Here is a 26751-nt window from a genome sequence, read left to right on the forward strand (position 1 = left end):
CAGATGGGGCACCAAGCTCTCTGTCTCAGCCATGTGCAAATCTCACCTCCTGCACATCTGTGGTACATCTGAGCTGTCCACACATCTAGGATTTCTCTGCATCCCTAGAGGAACTGTGCCTCCAACTGAATGTCCCATGGCTTGATGGGAGTCACACAGGAATGCCTAGGCAGTCCTCCAAAGGAGGACTCACAAGGCAGCCAGGCAGGAACCAGCCTCACACAAGTTCCAGACACAAACCCACAGAAGCCCAGAGAACAAAGCACTGGAGCAGGACAGAACGTTCTTCTGTGGCAGAGGCTGAGCTTCCTAACAACTGGACATTCTGACACAGGCTTCAGGAGGGAAGAATGATCATTCTAGGGATATCAAAATCTTCAGAACACAGATGGAAATTTTCACTATATTACAATGCTAGTTTATTGGTTTTAATTTCCTTAAATTTTAGAAGCTTTTGGGTGTGTTTACTGAGAGAAGAAAATAAAACCATTTTTTCTCTATTGATTCATCCTCAAAAATAAATAATGCATGGCTGTCAATATTCTCCAGATCCTTTGGAAATTCTCACTCTAGTTACATGTTATTTTACTTGAAGCAGATATTGACCAATATTCCAAGACAGAGTAAGCTCCCTATTCAAAATTGTCCTCATCTCCCTTATAAAAACACTTCCCAACCACAGGAAGGCAATTCTTGCAGGAGAAGGGAAAAAAACCCTACCATCTTTCATAAGGGATTTGTTATCTAGATCAGCTTAAGGGTGCACATCTGTGTACCACAGACTTCTATGAATACTGTCAATGCCACAGTAAAAACAAAATTCTGCTTCTATAACTGCATGTTCCATCTGAGACATCAAGATGAAATGATAATTTCGTTCTATGACCTGCTTATAGGGACAAAACAAACATAAATAACATTAGCCAAAGACACCGAACCACTGACTCCCTTTGCTGTGACCTGAACAGAGGGATGTTATCTAAGGAATAGACATTGAAGAGATGTCTGGGGAGAAACTGGACTACACTGCAACCAGTTCTTCCCTAAAATAATTTAATGTCTCCAGAGGACCAGAAAAAAACTTTTAAACTATAACCTGAAACAAGATTTTTGCTGAATTTGTGTGAATTCTTGCGGACTTTCACCAGAGCAGCTGTCCAAGCAGGGCTTTTACAACCCACCCCGGTACCTGCACCCTCATGGTTTTATCTACATTTCCTGTCTCACTTTGCTTTCTTAACAAAGCCTTGCAAAGTATTTCCATACAAAGTAGCAGAGAATTGTCTGAAAGCTCAGTGAAGACATTTGTCCCTGAATAAATGCAGATAGCAAAGAATAATAACACAGAGCTTGGAGAAGGCCAGGATTTACTCCATCGGTAATCCTGTCCCCCATGGACTGTTCCAAATGCACAGACAATTGGAGCCAAATGGAACAGCTTGCAGGCTCAAAATCTACCTGAGCAATGCTTCTCTTGACATTGCAGAGACTTGTCAGACCCAGTCGAGGGCTGTAAGCACTCCCATCCAAAAATGCTGCAGTGCTACCTGGCTTGGACAGGCCACGTAGAGCAGGTTACTGCAAACTGCAGATAATGTGCAGTTCAGCTGGCTGACTGCAAGCACACGAGTTTCCTATGGAAGAGTCCCACTGGAGTGAGGTTTTCAGCAATGATCACTGCTGAACCCTTGAACTTGTGTAGAAAACCAGATAATTAGCATAATGTGGATACTCTCTCTCTATATATATAAAGTAATACATTCTTCACATTTTTATACTGTTTTCTCAAAATTTCAGTCTAGATTTCTTAAATTCAGTTTAAAACAATGCTCAGTAATTGCACCATATTTTAGAACGAATACAGTATCATATGAAGCAAAGGTCAAAAGATTTTTAGGTAGTTTTTAAGAAGTTCAGGAGCACTTGATGCTGTTCCACGGATCAGAAAACCACCGATATTTGCTGTTTGCTGCTCACAGTTAACTGGAATTTTCCCCTATTATTCTATCCATGCAGTGTGCCAGTGGACAGATGGCTGCAAGGTACAAAATACGTAATGGACACAGATCAGCTGCATCATAGGGAACTTGTACATTTTTCCAGTGTATCCAGGTTTATCTCAAGAATGAGTTCTTAGAAAAAGCAAGTATATTTACAAGAATGAATAAATAAAGGAAACATGTATTAGCATATTCCCATATACTTTCATAAATTAATTCTTTTCATACAGAGAAGGGGAAGGAACTTTTCTTATTTCTTGGGTTTTTTTCAATTGCAGCCATAATTGGCCACACTGAAAAAAAAAAAAAAAATAAATTTAAAAAAAATTCAAGTTGAGAAACATGCATACAGTGCTGTACAAAAATGAAGAAGAAAAGGGGTCAGCAATCACAGAACTGCACACACCAGAAGGCTGCACATTCTCCTGCAAGAGGCTTACAGTGGTCACAGGCTCATATGTCTGCCTTGAAGGGCAGTAGCTTGTGATTTACACCATGAACAAACTCATGCCATAAGGCACTTCCTCTGAAAAGGACATCCATAAGTTTCCTTCCTTGTCCAATTACGCACACAGAATGATGTGTACACTGAGAAAGCTTTTGTCTTAATTTTTCCCATTAAGTGCAATGCCACAGGAATACTAAGTTTCCAGAAAACAGCAAAAGTGTTCTTTCAGTTGTCAAGGTCTGTAATACAAAAAATTCATAAGCAGGGAACTGCAGTCAACCCACTCTGAAAACCTGGGCAAACATTGCTTTTTTAACCTGAACTAAGAATGAATCGTTATTTTGAAATTTCACTTAACATAAACCAGAACAATTAAAGTCACAGCTGTACTCATATAAAAATTAAACTGAAATATTAATTGTTTAGATGTCCAACAGCCTGGACATCTATAAAGATGTAACGAAAAGGTGTTTACTGGAAAGGTATTACCCTTTCACTGCATTTTTCTCAAAACTGCACACATTCTGTCATCTATTAGATATACAAAGATATAACTTTTTAAGGAAAATTAATAATAAAAGGCTCATCAGAGTTCTGTAATGAACAAAGGGGAGAAAATTAAACAAGACATTTTTAAAACTAAGGTTTTGACCAATTAAATTTGTTCCAAATACATCATTAAAAATGGCATTTTATCCTTATATATTTGAGAATGAAACTGAAGTCAAAGTGGTAACTTAGAGGACAATAGTCAGGGTCTCTGGCTGGCTAGCTCTTGCATAAGACAAGCTAAAGAAATTAATTCTGTCATCTTTGTATGAAGCCCGTGACACCCATTTGAATGGAGTCAAATCTGGCTGGTCAGGCACAAGAGGTGTCCCAGAGCTCAGGTGTGGGGTCAGGGCAGCCGCAAATGACACCAAGCTGGGTGGGAGTGTCACCAGAAGAACACTGAGGTGCTGCAGCAAGCTGGTCTCTTCTCTCAAGTAACAATCAACAGGACAAGGGGAAAAGGCTTCAAGTCGTGCCAGTGGAGGGGCAGGTTGGATTTGAGGAAGAATTTCCTCACTGAAAGAGTGGTTAAGCATTGGAAGAGGCTCCCCAGAGAAGTGGTGGAGTCACCATCCCTGTCCAGAAAATGAGTAGATGTGACACTTCACAATACAATTAGTGAGCGTGGTGGTGTTTGCTCAAAGGTTGGACTTGATTAACTTGGAGATCTTTTCCAACACTAATACTTCTATGATTCTAGTCATTTAAGCTACAACATTTGATTTTAGGAAGAGACCCAGCACTGATTAAAGACTTCAGCTGGTGGAAAACCCCTCAGATTCCAGATGGTTAATTAAACTTGCCACTGAAAACTTGGTCATCTGCTTCCATTCTGCTTTATCTAGCCCCATTTTCTAGGTCATGGAGCTCATTATACAATGTCTATGCTTAAAAAATACATTCCTACTATCATTATTCTTTTTATCTGTTCTGGCAATTTTAGGCAACAATTAAATCTCCTCTTACCCCTTTTCTCCCCCATAAAGTAAATAGTTAATTTTTGTTTTTGCAAAGCTTGTCCTGTAAGAAGAGACTGTAGAAATTTCAGTTCTCATCTCACATATAGGCAGATCAGTATTCCTACAGTACTGGAAACCCACTTTCAAAAAAATACATGAGCTGAGATTTACCCTTAGGCTTTAAAAAGACACTTTCACAGCTCAATAAATTCCCCCATTGGTGGTACATGCTGCCAGCAGGATTCCACACGACAGCACAGGAGGTTTGGGCACTCAGGACAGGGACCCTGGTAGTCACACCTGACAGTCACTGCCACTCCTCTGCCATCCCCAAGTGTTCCCTGGCAGTTTGCACACTGACAGCTGAGGACACCATTAAATGGAGTTACACCTTCAACTTGCCTGTTATAGCCTGTGGACTGTCAGGCATGGCAAAAGGTTTTTAGCTTAAGACATTTTCTTTGCCTGGAAGTAGTCAGTGCATCTCATAAGAAGACAAAATTCCCTTTCATTCATAAAGAAGGGCTGACTAGAAAACATCCCAGTTATAAATACAGAGCTCTCTAAACTGCAGAATGTTGCCCCTCATACTTGCGTGGGTGGGCTGTGAGCCTTCACAGATCTCTGACCTCACAGAAACCTTTACTAAAAATACCTCAACAAGTTTGTGAAGAGCCTTTCTATTTAACCCTGTACCAGGAAAACCTTTCAAAGAGAACCTGCAATACAAAAAAACCCCACATCTGGTGACATGGATGAGGAATTGATGAACCAAGTAATTTAATCTTTAAAAAACATTGTTCTATTTTGAAAAATACATTTTTTTTATCACTTCCTAGCTTCTCAGTCTTTGGATTTTCAAGCACAGTCTTCTGCTAAGGTAGCTCTTGCAGTATGGATTTTTGTATTGTTTGCTTACTGTACAAATAAATAAACTGCAGACTTTCAGAACAGTTTTTACTGTGTTGTGTGGATAACAGGCAATGCAGTTTTCAGTCAGACTGCTGGAAATATAAGGTGAATTTTCATTATCAAGTACGTTCTGAAAATACGCAATTTCTTTGTGTTATTGAAATAAAACCCAACAAAACTGCATGAAAACTCTGTATCTCAAAAAGGATTCTACCAAGTCCCTAGAAAGTTTGTCTTACGCAGAATTTTATACACACACACATATATATGTGGGTAACCCAACACTGGGATACAATTAGCAGGTTTTAATTCCAAAAAGGATTAGTATGTTCATTAGTATGGCATCCAGCAAGCAGAAATGGATCCTGGTATCGTTTTCTCTGTCTGAAGTCAAAATGGCAACAAAAACCCCCTGCTATGTTCTATCTGGTAACAGAGCTGTCCCTCAGCAGACACACATCTTCCCATCTCACAAAATCACCCGACAGATTTTGTCTACCATCTACTGCAAAGAGGAAGAGAAATGAGGATTCTTTTTACGAAACCTATTTATTTCCTGGCCACTCCTCTGAAGAACTGAAGGACTCATGAGATGAGATCTTCAGTGTCAGAGGCAAAGCTCTTTGGACAACGGCACAAGTGCTGCAATACTGATCCTGCAAAGAAAGGCTTTGGCACCCAGAGGGTGTGAGTGAGACCCCAGGCTCTGCGAGTTACTTGTCTTTCAAATATTAACAAATGACAAGAACAGAAGGAGGATTTTGCTCACTGAAGATGCTGACATTGTAGAAACACCTAATAATGAGTCCCTATCACAGCCAGTCTTGGCTATTCTTTAAAGCATCAGCCTCTTGGGAAAAAAAATAAAGGCAACAAAAAAGCCAAAACTATCCAACCCCCCCAGTACTGTCAGTACAGATACTGGCAAAATGAAAGGCACAGCAGCTTGTGCCTCTTTTGCAGGGGTCTTTTCACTCTTGTTACTCTTTGCCCCATGACTCACGGGGCAAAATAACTGCAACTTTAAGTGATACCACAGACACTGATGAGATGTTTTGCAAGCAGGCATCCTTCTAGTAAACTTTCAAAAGTTTAACAGCAGTTTTCCACTGTCTAAATAACAAAATACTTACTGTATTGTACTGTATCTGGCAGATGCAGTTGTCTCTCTAACAGTGGACAAGGCTGTCTGGGAAAGCTGTGAAGTCAACTGTCCCTAAGCCTGGAGGGAAACTTAGATTTCAGTGTAAAATTAATTTAAATGTCATAGTTCATAGGAGGGATTATTTAAATTCTTTTCCTTTAAATGGCAATAGGACCATGTGACAAATATTGCACGAATAGGAATATACTGATGCAAGGAAAAGCAGCTCTATTAAAATTTGCACCAAGTAAAGTTCTTCTCCCCAGCCTGTAGCCACTGGATGGTGGGAAAGGGATTAACAAAGAGTATTCTGGCTACTCACATACTTAATGTGTTCCTTTGGTGAAAACCTGGAAATACACAGCATTCATTTCTTTAGGCCATTACCTGAAGCCTTTTCCCCCTCAACTTCAAGAAGCAAACATGACAAAAGTTGCTGGGACTTCTGACATTCCAAAAACTAACAGCATGCTGCACTACAGCGATGTTCTTTGCCGTTTCCATTTTTCCTGCTTTCTCATTTAGAGTGAGATTAGCTGCCAAAATATGTTTCAAGCTTGAAGACAAGAAAACACCTTCTAAAATTAACAATAAAATAGCCAGAGAAATAAAGTTGTTGCCCTTGTGAACCAGTAACACGTGCAGAGGCAGGGAATATCTTGCCAAAGGTGAAAACATTACTTGAAGATAAGCTGCTAAACCAAGTTACCAATGCACAGTCCCAAAAGCTTGTTGGCCTTTGTTCCACCAACCAAATTATTGAGAAAATCCTTCTGATTTTCTCAATAATTTGGGGAGAAAAGGGGAAATTATGTCAAACTGTGAAAGTTAACAGAAATACCATTATTATTTATAGGAAGTCCTCCATCCAATTCCTAGAGAGAAAAACAAATCAAAAAAACTTCCTGAAACACAGCAGCTACTAAATCAAAGCTACTGCAGTAATGTGAGTATTTTATTAGGTAGTGAGTTGCTAAATTCCTTTTTCCTACTAAAAGATCCCATTTTAGAGTCCCCAAAGCTCATTACTTTTATTCCTTTTGTCTTATGCCCATCTTTTACTGACCACTGCTGTGGCCCAGCTTTTGGAGAGAGACAATTCTAAGTGCAGCAGTGGAAAGCTGCAGGTATTTTTCCCATTCCAGCTCCCAAAGCAAAGGAAAGCAGAGGCTGTGTCAGGAGCAGGAGTGCTGTGGGAGCAGCATCTCTCTCTGCCTCTCTTTCTGGGAGCAGCACTTTCTGGAGTGCTGCATCCAAAGTTATTTGCTCCAGAACCTGAAGAAACAGCTTAGCTCATCAATCAAAAGCACACTCTCAGACACCCACAGCAAAACCACCCCCACACACTGTAGGCAAAATGTCTATGTGTAGCAAGAAAAAGAAAATAAGGCTTTCTGACAGATGAGCAAGCTTTTTAGAAAAATAAGTCAGTTATCATTTAATTATTGCATTTGTACAGCATCTTAAACTACCTAGTTGTACGGACTGCTCTAGTACACTAGATTAAAAATACAGTAAATTCTGTCTCAAACTCCCAGCCTAAGATACTGCATTACAAAATTATTCTTGTTTGAATATGAAAATTAATTTTAAAATTGACTGCATGACATATCAAACCAGAACTTATTTTCAAAACCTATGGAAAGCTTTGAAAGCCACATAAAAGGGGATGGTAAAGTATTCAGTCATAAATTTATACTTGTTTATTTGAAATAATTGTTTCCCATCACTACAGATACATTTTACAACCATTTTTGTACAGCATCCTTTCAGAAAACTACAGTACTAGGGCTGGCATTCTGTAGCTTCTTTGATTTTCAGATTTTCTGCTTGGATATCTGAATTCAATTCTCACTTAGGCCTAACCATCACATTTCATTCTCCAATACATGGAATCTCCTACACCAAAGCTGATTGCCTTTCAGAAAGGAATCTCATCAAATTCAACATCTCTTTCTAAAGGAAAAACACACCAACGCAATTAGAAATCATTTTGTTCTTAGTATTTGAAATTCTTTTGGATTGTATAATATGGCCTATTGAAAAAGATAAACTATTCAAACTGAGTCTTAATGTATCCACCCAAAACATGGAATATCTACGAAATATATGCCATGAATCTTGTCCTGAACTATTCTCTACATAATCTATTTATTCTGTCATCTAGAACACAACCCAAACTGGATATTACATCTGCCATCTAATAGCTATAGACCATTAATAGCATTTCTGATTAGACAGAAGTACATATTCCTCAGATAAAGCTGTATCCAATCAGCCAAGTCAAGCTACTTTGGACTTTCTAAAATGAAGAAAAGTGAAATATTGGTGCCAAAAAAAAATATTCATCAGAACTATGATGAAAAAATGGTGTGAAAGGCAGCACACTGGAACCCTACTGCTTCTCTTAACTTGGAAGAAATGAAAATTATACCAGTGATTTAAGGGAAAAAGCAAGCTTTCACCCCTGATGAACTGTGAGCATATTTTTTTACTGTCTTACTTCTCTTGATCTGGGAAATGTTGTAGTGACTGTGTTCATCAGCACATGCCTGCAGGCCTCAAGTGATACCCTGGCTATGCTTCCTTACCCTTTCACTCTTCTGACACAAGACTGCTGCTTTCTTCTGGGGCCTTGCCCAGGAGAGGGCTCATCAAAGTCACACTCTTTGATCTCTATCTTGTGCCTTGATGACTACACAGAATTATTGTACAGCTGTTGATATGTATAATTAAAAGGAAAGAGAAGACTGTATTGGTAACAAATCTCAGACAACTAGCACTGCTGAGGTGGTTTATGGCTTTGGAGAGGTGAGGAATGAGAGATTTTGCTGACATTTGCACTTGGGTAGCATTGAAACATGGAACAAAAATGGTTCATGAAATGTATATTAGTTTCTCCACAGCACTGGAAAATAACACTACTCTCTTCCCCAATCACACATAAAAATAAAGAACCCTTCATGATGGCTGCTTTCTGCAGAGCTCACATAAATGGCTTCTAGCTGTCACTGTCTGGCCCAAAGCTTAATTCCACTGAGCTGCTGAGAATAAAAGAGAGTGATTAAAGGAATACAGTGTCATTTCCAATCCTGGTTTTGTGGTACACTGGAACAATATCATAGATTAGCATCCCTAATGTATTTTGGAACTCCAGTATGTGTCTGCTGCATACCCCAACTCAGAAATCTGGCTGATAGACTTTTGTCTATATAGTTGGAGACTACTGGTTCCATGTAAAGCTGCACTGATCTGATTTTAATACCTCCCAGCACAGAATGTGCTGGATCTGACTCCCAATGCTGAACTGCAGTAACGGGCTGAATATGCCATTGTGCTGAGGATATCAAAGACTGTTTTCCCTTCCGAAACACAAACATCTCTGTCAGTCTCTCCTCTATATAGATGGAGCAACTTTTTTTTTTTTAATTTGAAGATGTTTTCTTGATTATGAAATCCTAAAGATTCGCTATATATTGTAACTTTTACTTTAAATGATGGGAACACATTAGTTAACTCTTAAAAAACCATAATAAGCAACTTTTCTTTGGATAATCTACTAACTCATTTTATGATAGAACATGTAGCAGAGCTATCGAAAGAGTTCCACGGTAAGCTTCACCTAAAGCAGACAGTTGTAAATTTCTAATTATAAGTTAAAAAACTCCCTGCATTCCATATCTGATTCATATTTTGCTTATTATCATATTATTTTAATAAAAGGAACTGCAACCTACATACCTCCTGAAGCAAAATGACTGCAAAACTAATAAAGCAATTTGAGAAGGTCCCAAGAAAAAAAGAAGTGCTATTAATTTTAGTATTAGGGAGAGGTTCAGAGAGATGACACTAAAGTAAGTAGGGACAGGGTGAAGCTCTCTGGTTTCAGTCCAAATCTCTCAAACCCAATGCTCTAAATGAGAGACCAAAATTTAGAGAGACTAAATTTAGGTGTCTAAAATTAAAATGGCCTAAGGGGTCAACAGTCGGTATCTACCAGTTTATTTAAGAAACTGTACAGTTACTCAATTGTGTGAAGAAAAAAAGCCCAAATCAAATCACAAAGCTCATGCCCTAAGCTCAAAGGCCCAGGTTTAACATATGATTTGCTGTATTCTATGCACTGATTTTCCCTAAAGTTAAAACTTTCGCCTCAGACACAGAGGTCTCTCTGCTCACAGTATTCTGAATATCAAAAACCCTCTTCCCTTGCCATGGCAGTGATACAGCTGATTAACACATGTATTAAGCAGCTGTTCCCTTCAGTTTTTATGAATTTGGCAATCGCCTTCTTACGCTTCTATACACAATTTGGCAATTTTCTTCTGTACACTTCTCCCCACACCCCTTCCCTCTTTAGTGATCTATCAAGGGAAGAAGAAAGTACAATTCAGAATCTGAGTGTTAATCCTCCAAACATTTAGTAAACTACAGTTGAGAATGATTCGAAGTCGTAGAATTGTGCTGCCAGAAGAGGCAATGGCAGGTTAGCAGGAGCTGAGAAGCATTTGATTTTAAAGGGTCATTTTAAAAAAGTTTTTTACTCTCCTTTCTTCTGCAGCTTTGAGAAGTTTTTAAGAGAACCACAAAATACATGTACCCTTTGAGTGGACTATGACATCTGGCCACAGCACCTGACTCTGAACTCAGACTGAGGAGAGATGTGCTGTTAATATTCCATGTTTGCACTTCAGCACCTGATGTATCCATCAAGATGGTGATTATCATAACGTCATTTTGCAAATGCAGGAAACGTTTTAATGACAAGAGATCTTAGTCGATGAGCAAATAACCACACAGCCACTCAGCAGAAACCCAAGTGCCCTTTCAGTGCCAGGTTTGCAGCAACACACCTCACACAGTTTGTACATAACATTCACTGTCCTGTAGAAACAGAGGCTGTGACACTTCAATCATGTCTTGCACCTGGGAGGTTATTTTCATCCCAAGTCATATGTGAACTAAATAATGAGGTGGTGTCTCTGCCAATTACACTGCAAATCCTTGCTGTTAATGGCCTTTATATTTAACCACATTTGTGAGAGAAGAAAACCCCACCAAATCAAAAATACCCACCCCCAGTACAAGATTAGAACAAACTCAAATTCAAAGAAAACCCATATTGAAGAGCATCTAAAAAACACTGCATCATTCACTCTCTAAAAATCTCACTGCCTCCCAAATCATCTCCCTTGGGAAACCAGCATGGCCAGAGCTCCACTACACACCACATCCCTCTGCATTCCCTGCTGCCAGCCTAGGACTGACAGGAAGAGAAATGAAGCTGGAAAACGCTTTCCCTGACCAGCAGGAACAGAAACTGTCCTGTTCTAGAGGTACATGCACACATAAATACATGCATATACACACATATGTATAAATATTTATTCTGCCCTGACAGTGTTTAAACCCCTGAGTGGCAAACATTTTTCTCCACCACAAATACAGGGAAGGTTTACCATCTAGAATGTGGTTTATCTTTGCATAAAGGTTGATACGTTACATCCCCAAGTGTTCCTGACCCCTTTTCTCTAATTGAGTGAATTAAAAATTAATTTAAAAAATATTAAGACATCTCTTTCAATTCTGCCACAGAAGTAGAGCAAACTGCCCAAGAAGTATTTTGTAATTTCCTTCCAAGTTAAACAGCAGAAGTGCTTTTGATTAGAACTGTGGCGAGCACACCTTTTGCTACAATTCCTTTGGCTTCAGTCAGCAGCACAGCCCTTGGAGCTGGCTGAAACCTTTCCCTTATATTTGATACTCAGCAGCAGAAAGGATGCTAAAGCAACAGAAGAAACAATGAGGTTCCTCACTGTTTTCTCTTGGGAACACTGGACATGCCAATACCCCTCTGATTAAAACAGATCAGCAGAACCAGAGGGACAGAAACACTACAAGGAAAGAACAGGAGATGAGTATCTGCTCCTTGAAAGGCCCATGACATGACAAAATAAGAAGTTTCCTCATCTCCAAAGCTGTTCTTCATATTCCAAATGCTTTCTCCCCAACATATCCAGAGCACAGAAAGTGCTCTGCTGCTTCTACAATGCAATTTAAGGAAGCCCATTAACATTTCTTTCAAATTCATTAGCACCTTAGTAACTGAAAAAAAATTTTGGACAGCCAACAGTGAGATGCACAAGTGATGCTTTTAGACCTTGACTGCCCCCAAACGCTTTCTGTTTCTGATCAACTGCCTCCAGGCATGAGACAGCATCCAGCTGGACTCTTGACTCTGAGAAGTGAGGGGAAATGTGACCCTTCCCTCACATTAACCATGCCTCAGAGAAAATGGCCAGCAACACAAAAAAATGAAGAAAATATGAAGAAATAATCAAAATTTGGAATAAGAACAAAGATATTTTCTTGCTACTATTAAGTCACGTTAATTTTTTAAAATTTTACCTGTATGTTTCTACACTCACAGTCAACACTGGAGTCTTTTGCATCATTAAAGGACTACAGCACTACCTGAAATTTATCATGTCAAGTACTGCAGCATGTGAAAGTTCTCACATTATGTAGTGTCTTCACATGGAATAAACCTTGAAATTGTCATGTAAGATGCAAAATGACAGTCATATGCTGTCCCTCCTGCTCCAGCACCATGCCACATTTGGATTCCTTTTGAACCAAGTAAACTTAGAAATTCTGTGTGAAAGTATGCTGCAAAGGCAAGACACATCAGTGAAGATCAGAGACTATGACAAGGTGAATGGAGGCTTTCCTAATGGCAGCAAACAGCTTTTGGCATAAGGCATCAGTGAAAAGAACAGCTCAAGCGCAAATGCTAACAGGCAGCAGAGCAGTGGGGATGTGTGTGGGTCTGTGGGGGAGTGGAGCTGGATTCTGAACTCTCAGGCACAAGACTGGTACCTGCTCCCTGCAGCCTCTACAGGCAGCTTGTAAACTCTGGTGACACCTGGACCAAAGAGAAGGGTCACACTCTGACTCCTCCAGCTAGCACAGAGGCAAGACACGGAATTTAAAAGGCTGCTCACATTTTGTGTTTCTGCACACTGACTATTTCAACTGGGGGAAAATAGGAGTTGAAGCGTTGAAAATAAAGGTTCCCTGAGAGCACCAGCAGTCTCAGAATGGAGAAGGAAAGAAGGCAGCAAAGACCATGACTGACAACAAGAGAAAATCCTAGAGATAAGAGACGAGAGATTCAGAGAGATGAATCCCAGGAACCCTGGCCAGTGTTTTCCAAGACTGGTACCTTCAAGGAGAGGCACAGCACAAATCAATGTAACTTCCAACCTTCCCAACCTAGCAGTGCTCAACCTGCTGGGAAGGGAAGACCCACTGAATGTGGTGCTGGCAGCAGAGCAGGTGAGGGATATCCCAAATGGGACCAGTGTGATAAAAGCCTCTTGTTGGTTCTACAATAAACCCACTTCATGCTGGGTTTAGCTCTGCCTCAGCTTTGACAGCAGCAATACTCAGTTTCCTCTTCGCTCTCTTCAACAAGCTGTGGCCTACCTTAGGAATAATACTACCTGTTTATAGATGTTTAAGCATATTTGATTCACCATTTACAAAATAAAAATATAAGGAGTAAAAAAAGAAAAATGTATATACCTCTAACTTCCCCAAATCAAAGAAAAATTAATTTTATGCTAATAGTTGCCACTACCTCACGGAAAACACAGCCTAACAGATTAAAAAAACAAAACAAAAACAAAACAAAAAACAAAACAAAACAAAACAAAACAAACAAAAAAACCCCACTAATCTAAAACTGAAGTTCAGAATTAATAATAAAAAAAGCTAGGAATACACTGAAGGATGTCAAAGAATTAATTTTAATTTCAAGATTTCTATTTCATGTATCACGGAAAGAAGCAGGCAGGAGTATAAAAGCTTGAGCAAAGAAAGAGCATCTTATTCTCCTGGGAGTTCATCTTATGCCGTAACTGGTGAAAAGCCTCTTTAAAAAGGTTATAAATACCATATTAATTTCATTAGGAAAGGTCCCATGGCATATTAATTTCATTTCTGGCACTGTTATTGCATCTTTTTAGATGCATAAAATGTTAGAGGTAATTTCATTAACAGTAAAGATCTCAGAAAGGCAACTAAAATATTTTAAACAGATTGGTGACAATTCAGCTAGAAAGCATGCAAGTTTACTCTAATTCTCTTCCAATTAACACCAGCCTGACACACAAGAGCTAGCAGGCTCTGCTACTGAAGTTATGTTATCCCCAAGGCCTGTATTTGCAAAGACTGCATGAACAGCTCTCAAAAGATTAATGACCTGCTCCTTTATTTAAGGCAGGTACTCATCTTCAGTGATCACATATGAGCTCTGCAGCTAAGCATGAAATGTAACAGCTGTTTTAGCTTATTCTGCAAAGAAAGAAGACTTTTTTTCCCCAAACACTTGCTCCCCTGGGCACTGGACTATTCTGGACATATAAAACACTCCAAGTGCCAACATGTGCAATGGCAGTAGCAGCTTCTCCACCCTGACCTTGATTCTGCAGCCTGACTTTGCATACGGGCCTCCGAAGTCACCCATGGTCCAGCAAAGCCAACAGGAGCTTTTCATCATAGGACAAATTTATAAAATGCAATTAGATAGAAAGCAAGTTCTAGCAAAGAACATTTCACACTGTGATCACTGTATTTTGAATATTGTAAGTCATGACAACTCTAAAACCCCCACATACTTACTGCTTAATTGAAACACCACCTTAGCTACCATAAAAAAGGAAATCCTTTCCTTTTAGTTTTTTTTTTTAACCCAAACTCTTCATTCAACTTCACTCTTAGTCACAAGAAAGGTGATATGAAAGGGTTTCTTTCAACAACAAAGGTACCACCTCTGTGTCCACCTCTGTGCTCCTTTTTAGGGATTCACGATATTCATCTAATGAGTTAAGAGTCTATAAATCAGGAGTGGGAGTCTTTTCTGAAAGGGATGCTACAGTTCAACAAGACCTGTGGAATCTTAAGAAGAAATTCCATTGCTGAGTTCTACAGCTAGAGTGATTCCAGGAGATCGGACCATGAAACCTCATAAATGTCCCACCAGCCTCAGAAAACTAATGAGGGTTAAAACTAATGAGTCACATCCTAGACATCCCTCCATTAAAATACTAAATCCCCACAACAGATGCAAAGTCTCTGAAGAATTTACCCATTGATACATAGAAACTACATTCTGAAATAAAAAAGATAACTTTTAATGCCTAGTCCCTTTAACACTGGGGCAAATTTTGATAGGAGTAGTACACTTGCCCATTCTTTGGGCATTTCAGACGGGGTTAAGAGTTACTGAAAGTTAATATCTTAGAAACTTTGCTTCATGACTGATCATTATTCACAAAGCAGTACAAGCCCTGTGATTGAAAAGCATGGGTTCATAGGACAACACAGACTTAGAGCAGTTCTAGGGGAGCCCAGAGAGGGAAAGGCTGGAAGGCAATCCTGGAGTATCCGCCATAGCTTCCCAAAGACTACACACACCTGCATGTTCAGTTTTAAACAGGCTATGAGCTAGGGAAAGGTTTCTTTTTGCACAGTACTGAAGAAAAGACAACACACAGGAGTTTGGGACCTAGGTGCAACTCTAAAGTATTTTGCAGATATACAATCAGTGTTTTGAATTGGGGCTTTACAGCTTGGCTGTTAATGAAGTCACAACTTTTTCTGGAAGTTTAATCATCAGGACAATACTAAACTTCTTAAAAGTACTTCATATGACCTAGAAGCTTAAATGTCATTAAAAGAAGTCATGTGATCTCTTAAGGACTTGTAGTCAGCTTTTCAGCTGAGGCAAGGAGCATTGGAAACTTTTAAAACAATTTTCTCTGTATGGCTATTGATAGAAAATAATTCATTTGTATCCATCTCTGAAAAAAACCCAAACAGAATTATCTCAACTATTCACACACAAAACTTAAACATGCTATTGCAAAACACTAACCAAAGAGCTACCAAGCCACTGGATCTTAGAGCTATAGTCTGCTTTTTGCTACATTTGGTCAACTTAATTGAATCCTGAGCCGTTTGCATACAGAGAAAGATTCCAGAAGAATACACTTTGTGAATGGTTAGTAATGTATTTAAAGGAAATGTGCTTATTCTTAACCAAAATATGGTTCCTGTAAATACTGTGAGATCCTGCTGCTAACTTCTTCTGTAAATACAACAAACCCTCTTGTCTTATTTAACATGCATTATTATTCAGTGACCCAATTTTACAGTGCAAGGCTTGAAGAAGAGCTGTTAGATCCACAAATATGTGACACCACTACATTCCAGCCAAGCAAAGAGTGAGAACAGAAAAAAGCAACACAGAAGGAGAACTGCCTATTATTAGCAGTTCTCTTCACTCAGATATTTTATTAAACAGGCCTTAAGCTTTTTCTAGCCTGGCTGCTTAGGAATTTCTAAAAATTCGAATAAAAAATCCCCAACCAACCAACCAAAAAAATCCCCACACAACTTCCCTGGCAATTACTGGAGGATTAGCTAATTCCCTAGCTTGAAATAATTTTACAAGGTTTAAAGATTTCTACACCTTTTCAGGAAACATTTTTGCAATTTGACAATAACTCATGCTTCTAGAACACATCCATAAATCTTCAACTACTTTTTCCACAACCTTTTCTTTCAAAAGTAGTGAAAGCTCCTTATAACTGCATACATACAGTTTTCTACCTACAGCTACTGCATTTCATGTGCTTTGTAACTTCAGCTAGAAGATCAAACAAAGGTCACATTTTGCATAAACAGCTGTGCAGACAGGAAAGTTCCACTTTGGCGTTTCCACCTTCACAACACTTGGTGAACCCTCGCCTGCAGTGCTCATTATCTCAAATTACAAAACTACAATTAACACCGGGTTAAATTTATCACGGTCTAGCAATAAAAACAAATAAGATAACCACAAGATACTATAATTAGAGTTTGACTTACTAGACATTCTTGCATCTAGATCTTAGGATTTTACTCTACTGCATTGAATCACTTCTAAAATTAGCTGCACTTAAGACCACAACATACACGATAGCAACGAAGTTACAGGTTTCATGAAAATCTATTCTTTTTTTCTTCCTCTCCCTAAACATAATGTATTTTCCATGGCCATATCCAAGGCAGATAGGGTTTGGGGATAAAATATCACCAGAAATCACACCTGTGTGGCAAATTATTTTATATAGTTACATTTTGCCGGACTTTAAAAGTCAATATACTAACATGGCATCGTTTCAAACAGCTCAAAATACATTTTTATTCATAGATATTAGTCACGAGACATGTTTTAAAATGTTTGGGCCTTAATCTGCAGGTCTCTGACAGTAAAAGACAGTTTTACGGGTCTGAACAGAGTAATGGTAATAGTGAACCAAACCCACTTGTTGTCCATCCACTCTTACAGTATTTCAGCTCAAAATGTATTTTGCTGCCAAAATGATTCCCTCTGAGGTAACCCTCTGCCAGAGATACTCAGAACTCCACAACTCAAAGGCTATTTTCTGGCTTTATTCTGCTAGGAGAGAAGACCCATTTCAGTGGCCTGGAGGAGGATGGATTTTGTATTTTTAAAGCCCCAGACCTCTTTTTCTCCATGTTCCTAAGGACCATGGCAGCTTGACTCTCAAGAAATTTGTTACAGAATCATTTTCTCCTCCATTGATAAGTCTCAGACCCAGAGAAGAAAAATGGTGCACAGAAAACACACACACATATGTTACTATAATAACCTCTATAAGAAAATAACTGGAGTAAACCTAGTCATAGGACTATTTCTACCCAAAATGTACAGTAAAATTATGTGCTCGCCCAGTCTTTACCTCACAAAAATAAAGAAACTTTTTATGGCAGTAAACTTCATTATGAAATGCAAAGAAGGATATTTCACATGTTTCTTTCTGTAAAGACACATTTAATGACAACCAAAAGGCTTCAGAGATATCTTCTCTCATGAGTACATATCTCTCTATTTATACTGGATAGGAAAATATTTTATCTTAAATATGAGAGGCATGTGGAATGAAACCTAACAACTGAATAGCTCTTGAAGGGGCCATTTCTCATGTAAAGCATATTTTAGGAGACAAAACTGGAGGAAGGAAAATGATAACAGCTCTGTTTCTCAGATTCTAGATCAAAGAAAGTCAAGAGATTATCAGCTAGATGCAAACATGTCATCAACTCCAGATACTTAGAACTGAGCTGCTCAGGCTGAGTGAGTATTCATTTCTGGTGGTAGCAAAAGATAATGATTTATATTTCCGTGCTAATTGAGGTCTACACTTTGCAGCCTTGTGTGCCCATAATCAAGCACCTGATCTGCATTAGCACTGAGGGGGAGCAGCCAGCAATACCTCAACTGGAAGCACATGCATCAGGTTTTCCAGGGTGAGTACATAATGCTTATCTGCAGACACCAGAATATCATCCTTTTGAAGTCAGAGTGCTACCAAGCCTCATGAGCAGCACACCACAGCAGTGAGGGGCATGTGCCAGTGAGTGCCACAGGCCTGCTTCAAAGATTCCCTCATGGGTAATAAGTAATTAATAGTTTGTAGCATGTGTTTTTAACCACAAAACCAGTTCAAACAGACTTAGACCCTACCACAAAATTCGTATTAATTCTCCCGGTCACAAGTATGGAGATTCAACTTCCAACTACCAGCCACTGTTTGACATCCTCCTCTGCCAATCACTGGGATTTTCCCTCTGAAAGGTAAAGGAACTGAGAACAGCATTTGGGATGGATGAAGAGCCAGGAAATGGGTATCTCCTGTTACAAAGGAGATGTAGCCCAGAGAGAGACAACATAGCAATTATTGTTACAGTCAACACTGCTCTAGATTTATGATGCTGCTCTTTCTTCTGCACAGGCTTTTATCTGTCAATGTCAGAAGAAATTTTGAACAATGCAGAATCATAAAAATGCAAACTGTATTGCCCAGGAGACAATACAGATCTCTGCATGGAGTTCCTTCAAGAGAGCCTTCATATAACATTTTTTCACAACCTTTTGTTTCCTCTTACTATGAAAAGTCATCCTTTTAATAATCCTGATTAAATTCTGCTTTTAGCATTTACAGCCTGACTATCCACTAATGAATATCTATCTTTGTATTTCCTGCCCAAAACTGTTATACAGTCCTTACCTACTAAGCATGCTCAGGTTGGATTGCCAGAGCAGAGACAAGTGTGACTATACACAGTGAGAGAAATATGAAAGAGCAAACCAGCAAAGCACTTCTGGGTGCCTCTCAGAAAAGGAGGATTACTCATACGAGTGCAAGCAGCTTTTCCTACTTTATTAGAAACTGTCTTGACATATTGAGCAGTGAACTGAACCACAACACAAACATCTAAAAAAACCTCAATTATAAACATAAATGTGAGTTCTGTATATCTGAGGCTCATATGCATTCCTATAGAGAAGCCTGAAAGAATAGACTGTCTATTGCTAAGGAACACTTGGCTTCTACAGTTCTCGCCAGCCACTAAGACACCCCTAACTACAAGGCTCAAAAATTCATTCCTTCACACAGGTCTTCTTTCAATATAGAAGAAACGCTGCAAAAAGTCCAGTAGTAGAAAACCTGATTTTTTTTTTTCACCTGCCTCCTGAGATATCAAAACTATACAGGATAAGAAACTAATAGCTCATAGGTCCTCAAATCTCTGTGGAAAACTGTCACTAAAACCTGGAAATGCCACCCTACATAACTTAACATTGGCATGCCTTGCCATAGCTTTAATTTGAACCTTACTTTTTATGACTGTTGAAAAACCAAACACAAAACACCAACACTGATACAAATTTCAGCTGTCATGATTTTTCATTTAAATTCTGAATTTTTAGGTTAACTTCACAATCTCCAATTTTAATCCCCTTCTTGTAAATGCGTGGCACTCAAGGGTAATAAAAAAGGATACTGGCTATTTCTTACCAGCAAACAGTGTATCAACCTGATTTTATTTAACCTTATCCTTGTGGCTTCTCCATTGTATGTTACTTCTGTTAATTTGTTCTGAAGGGAAGCTTGTCTCCAGCTGTGCTTGGCAGAACACGTGAACACACCGTACTATCTGAATCTTTCCCACACGTGAACTTGATCTACAGGTTGCATATTCTGTCATTCTTTCTGCTGAAATTATGAAATTACATAAATATGCCTTTCCTTTAAACCACTTGTACTCTTCCAGAGACAAAGATGTAAAGAGTTATTTAGAGGGACATGGAGGTGATTTCATTGCTTTGCACTTAATTATAGTTTGCTAAATCAATACTTTATTTACACGAAAACAATCGTGTCTCATTACCATAATGTTATTTAGTATACCTGTATGTCCTCCTCTTCATGAGAACTGACAATGTAACAGCTCTAAGACTTAAAATAGAAGCTACTGGGATATTAAATATTCTCAGGTAAGAGACGGGCAGATGCTAAGAGATGGCAGATCTGAAACTGTACCTGATACATCCATCTGCAGTGCTTTGGTCTGGGTTCTGTTCTCAGGTATGCTATTTTGATGAGAGAAAGTGTGTTATCATCTCTGTATCTAAGTATACAGCTTGATGGTCAGTGTTTACTGCTACTGTCTGCTGCTTAGCACAGGGTGAATCTGGTAATAAACTCCAGTTCACCACTATCACGCAATTGTCCTTCACATTGATCTCAGCACTATGAGGGAAAACTAACACAGGATAAAAGCTCCTTTGCACTGCCTCAGAAAGTTTGCAGGCAATGTAAGTGTTTGCACAGAAATTTAATTGGTATATAGCTAGACAGATACATCTGGGTTCACCCCCCCTGTCATTGCTTAGCAATATCCTACAGGGTGTAAGTACCCTATAGAGTCACTAATCAGCAACAGCAAAATGACTCATTCCAACCAGAGACAGAACAACTGGTTCTTGCACTTGGTTTCTTGTTGCAATAGATCTCAAAAGAGGCCAGAAAAGCTAAGCCAGTAAAGATATTAGTGTTATATGATGTTATTTGGCATTCTCGTACTCAAGATTTGTGTAGTTCAAGACAGACAAAACCCTTTACAAAGTCAGGCTCCCAAATTAAAGCTCTTTCACTACTGTACTGTGTCTCTGTAGACACTGGCTATGGGACACAGTCACAGCCCTTCTTTGCTTGAAGAGTGCTTTTGAAGGAAATGAAACTTATTGTACTATTTAGCAAGTAAATACAATGGAAAAAAGTAAAGTGACTTAACAACGAGTACCAGCTCTGTAAGAAAGGTCTCCTACCCCAGTCTCTTTGTTCTTGGGACCAGAAGTCATTTGTGGGATGACTGGATTGTCAGTCACTCATGCATTTAATGTTTCAGCAGCACCAATACAACAACCTGAGCCCAGTCTGCTGTGCAATACAAAGGAATTCATTCAGAATGTTTTTCACTCAGGAATATAACATCAGCAGTTTCACTCCTGTTTAGGTGCTGAAACATAAAAGACAGAAAACTAGAGAAGAATTTTTCATTCAGATTTCCTAATAGGCACTGATTATTTCACCAGTTTCTATGGCACTATCACCATGGCAGCTAGCCATTTTAATCAAAGGCATTTGAAGACATTTCTGATAACATCACAGTATTACATCTCCTGGTCACACACAGCAATAACCACTTTGTACATTTCCATAGGACAGAGGCCACTAATGTCAGCAGACATCAGGATTAGAAATGTGATATTTCCAGCATCTAATTAAAGAACAAGTTCTCAGTGTTCCTTACTCTAATTCTGAAAACAATAGTGGAAATATAACCCTTATGACCAAAATGAGAATCAAAATTCTTCCACAGCTTGCTCAGTTTCTACATGGGTTTTGCCCCTTCCTTGATTAACTACTCAATGCAAATGATTACTCAGCAGATCCTAAGGGAACGTGCAAGTGAAAAAAAATCACTGAAGAGAACTGAGCATCTGCAAAATACTGACAGATAAAAATAGCTACTTTACCCTTTGTACAAAACCCCCATACTTTGTTCTGTGTACAGGCTAAATTGATGCATTGCATACAAGACTGAAATCATGAGCAGAGAGCAGCAAAACTCAGGGTTCTGACAAAGGAATTTTCAATATACAAGGGGAAGCATTCTAATTTTACTAAATACATAATGAAGCATTTGCAAATATTCTCAATCTGAAAAATGCCCTGCAAGTATTGAAAAATACTTCCAGCAGCAGCAATCCTTCACGTCATCAATAAAATACATAAGAAAATACATTTGAAAACTAACTTAGAGCAAATTCATACCTTGTCTTGAGATTTCTAGGGGTTTTTTTTACTGAAAGTGTATTTCAAAAGGCTGAAATACTCTAAATAAATGAATTTATAAACCCTTCTAATAAAAGCTAATAAGCAAGCTGAAGAAATTCTCTATTTCAAGCCTAAAGCTTTTCAAAGGGTTCGTCCAAGAGATATTAAATGCAGAAAATATCAGTAATCCACAGTAAAACACTACAGCAAAGCACTGTGACTAAAAATCACTGGTATAACAGCATCCTAAAACAGGAAACACCGACCTCAGATAGAAGAACAAGAAACTTAAGTAAACTGAGAATGAGACTTGAAATACATCATAATTAGCTTTGTCTTTTTCAACTACTTAAACTCAGAAATAATCACAGAAACAGTGATGCTAGGAGAACAATATGGAAACAGAACAGCAAGTCAAGTCTTTCATATCTCCAGTACCTCCATGCTCATCAGATTTACAATTTTTCCATCCTTGGAGAAGGACAACAACAAAAAAAGTCTAGAAAATATTTGACTGTGGAAGTGTTGTACTGTTACATTTACATGTATATACTAATTAATCTGCCCTTAAAATAAAACCAACCAATTACCACCTAGGATTTGAGACCAGTTCTGCCATCTTATTCGACTTCTCTGTTTTGTGTCATGCTTTGCCTTAGGAAAACAATAATAAAGAAACACAGGAAAATGCAATAGAATATCCGTTCAATATTTGTACCACAACCCAACTGGTAAACTACTTTTGTTTAAGTCTATACAGCTGAATTTTCAGACCATCTAAGCAGACAGGTTAATCTCCCAGTTTTTTGATTAGGGCAACCTGATTAATTTGTTTAGAAGGTCCACATACAATTTAGTACAATTTAGCTCCATGCTTTAGTCTAAATATCTATGAATACTTGTATAGTCATATTGATGATAAATGAACCAGTAGAATACAAAATCAACAACAACAACAAAGCCTTTTCTATTTTCAGTCCTCAATTTAATAACAGTTGCACCTGGTATTTTAAGCTTACCATTTGCTTAATTAAACGTTTATGTTTAATTTTTGCTTATTATGAATCCCAAGATATACTATGAAATCTGAGTCAAAAGGAGCTTCAGATTTCATTATGTTTTTGAAATGCATGAAATATTAAACAGAAGGAGACCTCATTAAAAACTCCAAGATATGAGGTGTAGATGATCTGGAAACAAACATTCTTCTAGTTCCCTTAGTCCTTTCCTTCTCTCAGGTCCGACTTTCTCTCCTGTATAACTCTATAATTATGCCTTGCCAGTGCTCTTCTCCTCCCATGAAGACTACAGAGGGTTACTGTGTCTAAAGGCAGTAACAGGCAAAATAACAGTATGTAATAGCTCAATGACATACACATTTTTTAAATTCTTGAGTTTATATTGTATATAACAAATTTAATAAAATTACTCTTTTCCCCCAGATGACACAGATAATACCAATGAACTCATACAGGACTCTAAATGATTTGAAAACACAACAGGGATTATATTCAAAACATATAGTTTTAATTTAAATTAGATGTTCCATATATAGTACTGGTTAAAAGATAGATTCCCCAATTTTTAAAATAAGTAACACAAAGGACAACTATGGCAACAATTAGCACAATGGTTGCATCGGGAACACCAGGCAGTGCTCACAGCCTGCATTTGTGCAGCTCTGTGAAATTCCTTACCTGGAGTCCCATTCACTGAACGGCCTTTTTGCTGAGTCTGCCAACATGACAATAAGAGAGATGTGCCAGGGCAGTGAAAGATGCAGAGCTAGCCTTGCTAAGGAAGGACTAAGTACCTTTCTACCTGCTCATTACACGCTTCCTTGGTCTGTAACATCCAGCCACCATCACCATTACAGGAATTTGTATTGATTAAACCAAGACTAAAATCTTCTAAAATCCATCGGTTAAAAAACCCCAAACCAACCTCTTCCAAAATCAGGTACATTATGATTAAGCAATCAGTTACTTCTGCACTATACATGCACAAAAATATGACTCTATAAGACCTGATCTCTAGCCAGCCTCATTCCCTTAACGGTTGCTATATTATACCTGAATTAAGCTGAAGATGGTTGAGTTTCCTGTAAAAACTACAGACATGAAAACGTAGTATCACCAAAGAAGCAGCCTCACAAAGGTGTCATTGCTAGCCCGTGTCATACCACGATTGCTGCTGTGTGGGCACACACAGCCCACAGAGGTTCTGTACCCACACCAATGCTACAGCTTCAGCAAAAGCACACAGCCCTGTAACAGAAGTGTTCCAGAGGCTGGTAGGCACTGAGAGCCATCTATATTCCAGATTCAAATGGGAAAAGTCCAGCTTGCCCCTGTGTGAGCAGCACAGTCATACCAGGGAAAAATCTGGCCTCCATCCATAGAAAGGAGACCATTTAGTCAATTCACACCAACAGCAGAAAACAGAGCCAGATCCAGCCTCAACAGCTAACGCACTCATATTTTAATAACAGATTGTAAATAACAACATTTTCCTATCAACAGCAGTTTCAATTCCAGAAGCTTAATACAATTTGCTTTAAATCTGTGCCATAGCAACCTTTATTAAAGTCAATGTCATCTGTAAGGACTGAGTTAAAATAAAATGTGGGCCAAATTTATCAGACATTAGTTCCATTTCATACAGAGCTCAGAACAGTGACTGTGGGTCATCCTAGATAAGGTATAAGTTGCATACGTTGCATCCAGCAACATATTTTAAACCAGGCCTTTCCAAAATACTTCCCCTGATCATCAGTTTTGAGTATTTGTCTGAGATGGTGAAGGTCAAATGAAAAGTGTAAAAGGTTTCTTTCTGCTTATGTTAAATTTATATCCATATGCTAGAAAATGCAGCACTATTCAGGCCTAGGGAAAGACGCCTGAAGAGTTTATTAAAATATGACAGTGTTCAGCTGGTCAATTTAAAGGCACACGCAAGGGACAACAGAAGAGACCGTCCCCTCTGGCTGTGGGAGCTGTGTATGCCCATGCAGCCATGAATATCACTGTGTGTGCAAGACACTGAGCAGCAACGGGGAACTTACTGTGCCAGAACTACAGCAAAAGTAGTCAACAATTTATTATTTTATTTTCAGCACTGGCTCATAGGGCACGCTGCATCTTTACATCAGATAGGTTCCGAACGAGCCTCCAGAAAGCGCTTAGAACAGACATATTCCTACAACCTCCAGGGTAAGCGTAGGGGTAGGGAGCTTTTTAAATTTAGATTATGTAAGGTCGTGTGCCTCCCTGCATTATGTTTTATATGCACATTATATCTCACTGCACTGTATCGCACCCTGTGAACTCCTAATGAGCATTATTCACACAAATCCGGGCAGATGCCCTTTCGTAGCTGTTTTAGAAGGAGAACGAACATCATATGTACATCTAATAGTTATCGAATGAGGTCAATCCCCCCAAACGTCCTGACACGGTCCAAGAAACACAGAAGGATATACCACCTGCCCGAATCGGCCTCTTGCCCAAGCAGCACCGAACCACCCGGCCGGGGAACAAGCTCCTTGTACAGGCTGAAGCCGCGAATGCAGGAGCGAAGCGAGTCTGCAATGCAGAAGCCCTTCCCGGAGCTCATCAATGAGCCGGGGGAGACGGGGCGGGGGCAGAGCCCTACCCGCATCCCCGCCACGACAACCCGAGGCGCGGGGCGGGAGGCGTTTCTGAGCGCCGGCTTTGCCCTTACGGGCTGCGGCCGAGGGCGCTGCCCTCCGGCTGTCCGCCCGCAGCTCCGCTCCGCACGGCGGGACCGTCTGCGGCCGGGGCGGCGCGGGCAAGGACACGGCGGCGGCCGGGCCCACCTGTGCCACCTGCGCCGGTGACACCGGCCCGCCCGCCGCCCGGGCGCGGGAGGAGGAGTAGCAGCTCTTACCTGCTCCCGCTGCTCCTCCCGCAAGCCCTCGCTAACCGAGCTCCATCTTCCTCCGGCCGGGAGGGGGAAGGGGGGGAAGGAGTCAACCCAGCGCTGCCGTCCCCCCCCAGCTGCCGCTTTCCGTCACCGCTGTCCCCCCGCCCGCGCTGCCCGGCGCAGCGGCCGCCTCTCGCCCGCCCTGCGGACGGCACCGGCAGACGAAAAGCGAGACCCACCTCCCGCCGCCGCCGCCTCCTTCCCATGAAGTCACCGGCCGCAGGGCCCTCCCTCCCCTGGCTGCCCGCAGCGGCCCGGGGAGCCGCGCTCCGCCCCGCTCCGCCCCCGCGGCAGCCGCGCCGAGCCCCGGCACAGCCGAGCCCCCGGCACAGCCCAGCCCCTGGCACAGCCCTGTCCCGGCACAGCCGAGCCCCCGGCACAGCCCTGCCCCGGCACAGCCGAGCCCCCGGCACGGCCCTGCCCCGGCACAGCCCTGCCCCGGGCACAGCCGAGCCCCCGGCACAGCCGAGCCCCCGGCACGGCCCTGCCCCGGCACGGCCCTGCCCCGGCACGGCCCTGCCCCCGGCACGGC

At 40.2% G+C, this 26751-nt stretch overlaps 1 protein-coding gene across 4 annotated transcripts in view; it reads right to left on the bottom strand.

The window, feature by feature from the left end:
* The window catches only part of OTUD7A (OTU deubiquitinase 7A), a 99373-nt gene extending 73036 nt beyond the window's left edge, over positions 1 to 26337 (bottom strand). For 3 of the 4 annotated variants that reach the window (XM_066328570.1, XM_066328568.1, XM_066328569.1), the window contains exon 1: positions 26184 to 26336. The gene's annotated coding sequence lies outside the window, so the exon portion shown is untranslated. Of the gene's footprint in view, positions 1 to 26183 lie in introns of all 4 variants that reach the window. The other variant, XM_066328572.1, reaches the window with a different exon arrangement.
* Positions 26338 to 26751: the final 414 nt, after the last annotated feature.

The sequence above is a fragment of the Sylvia atricapilla genome, chromosome 13 (assembly GCF_009819655.1).
Source record: "Sylvia atricapilla isolate bSylAtr1 chromosome 13, bSylAtr1.pri, whole genome shotgun sequence".
Taxonomy (NCBI): Eukaryota; Metazoa; Chordata; class Aves; order Passeriformes; family Sylviidae; genus Sylvia; species Sylvia atricapilla.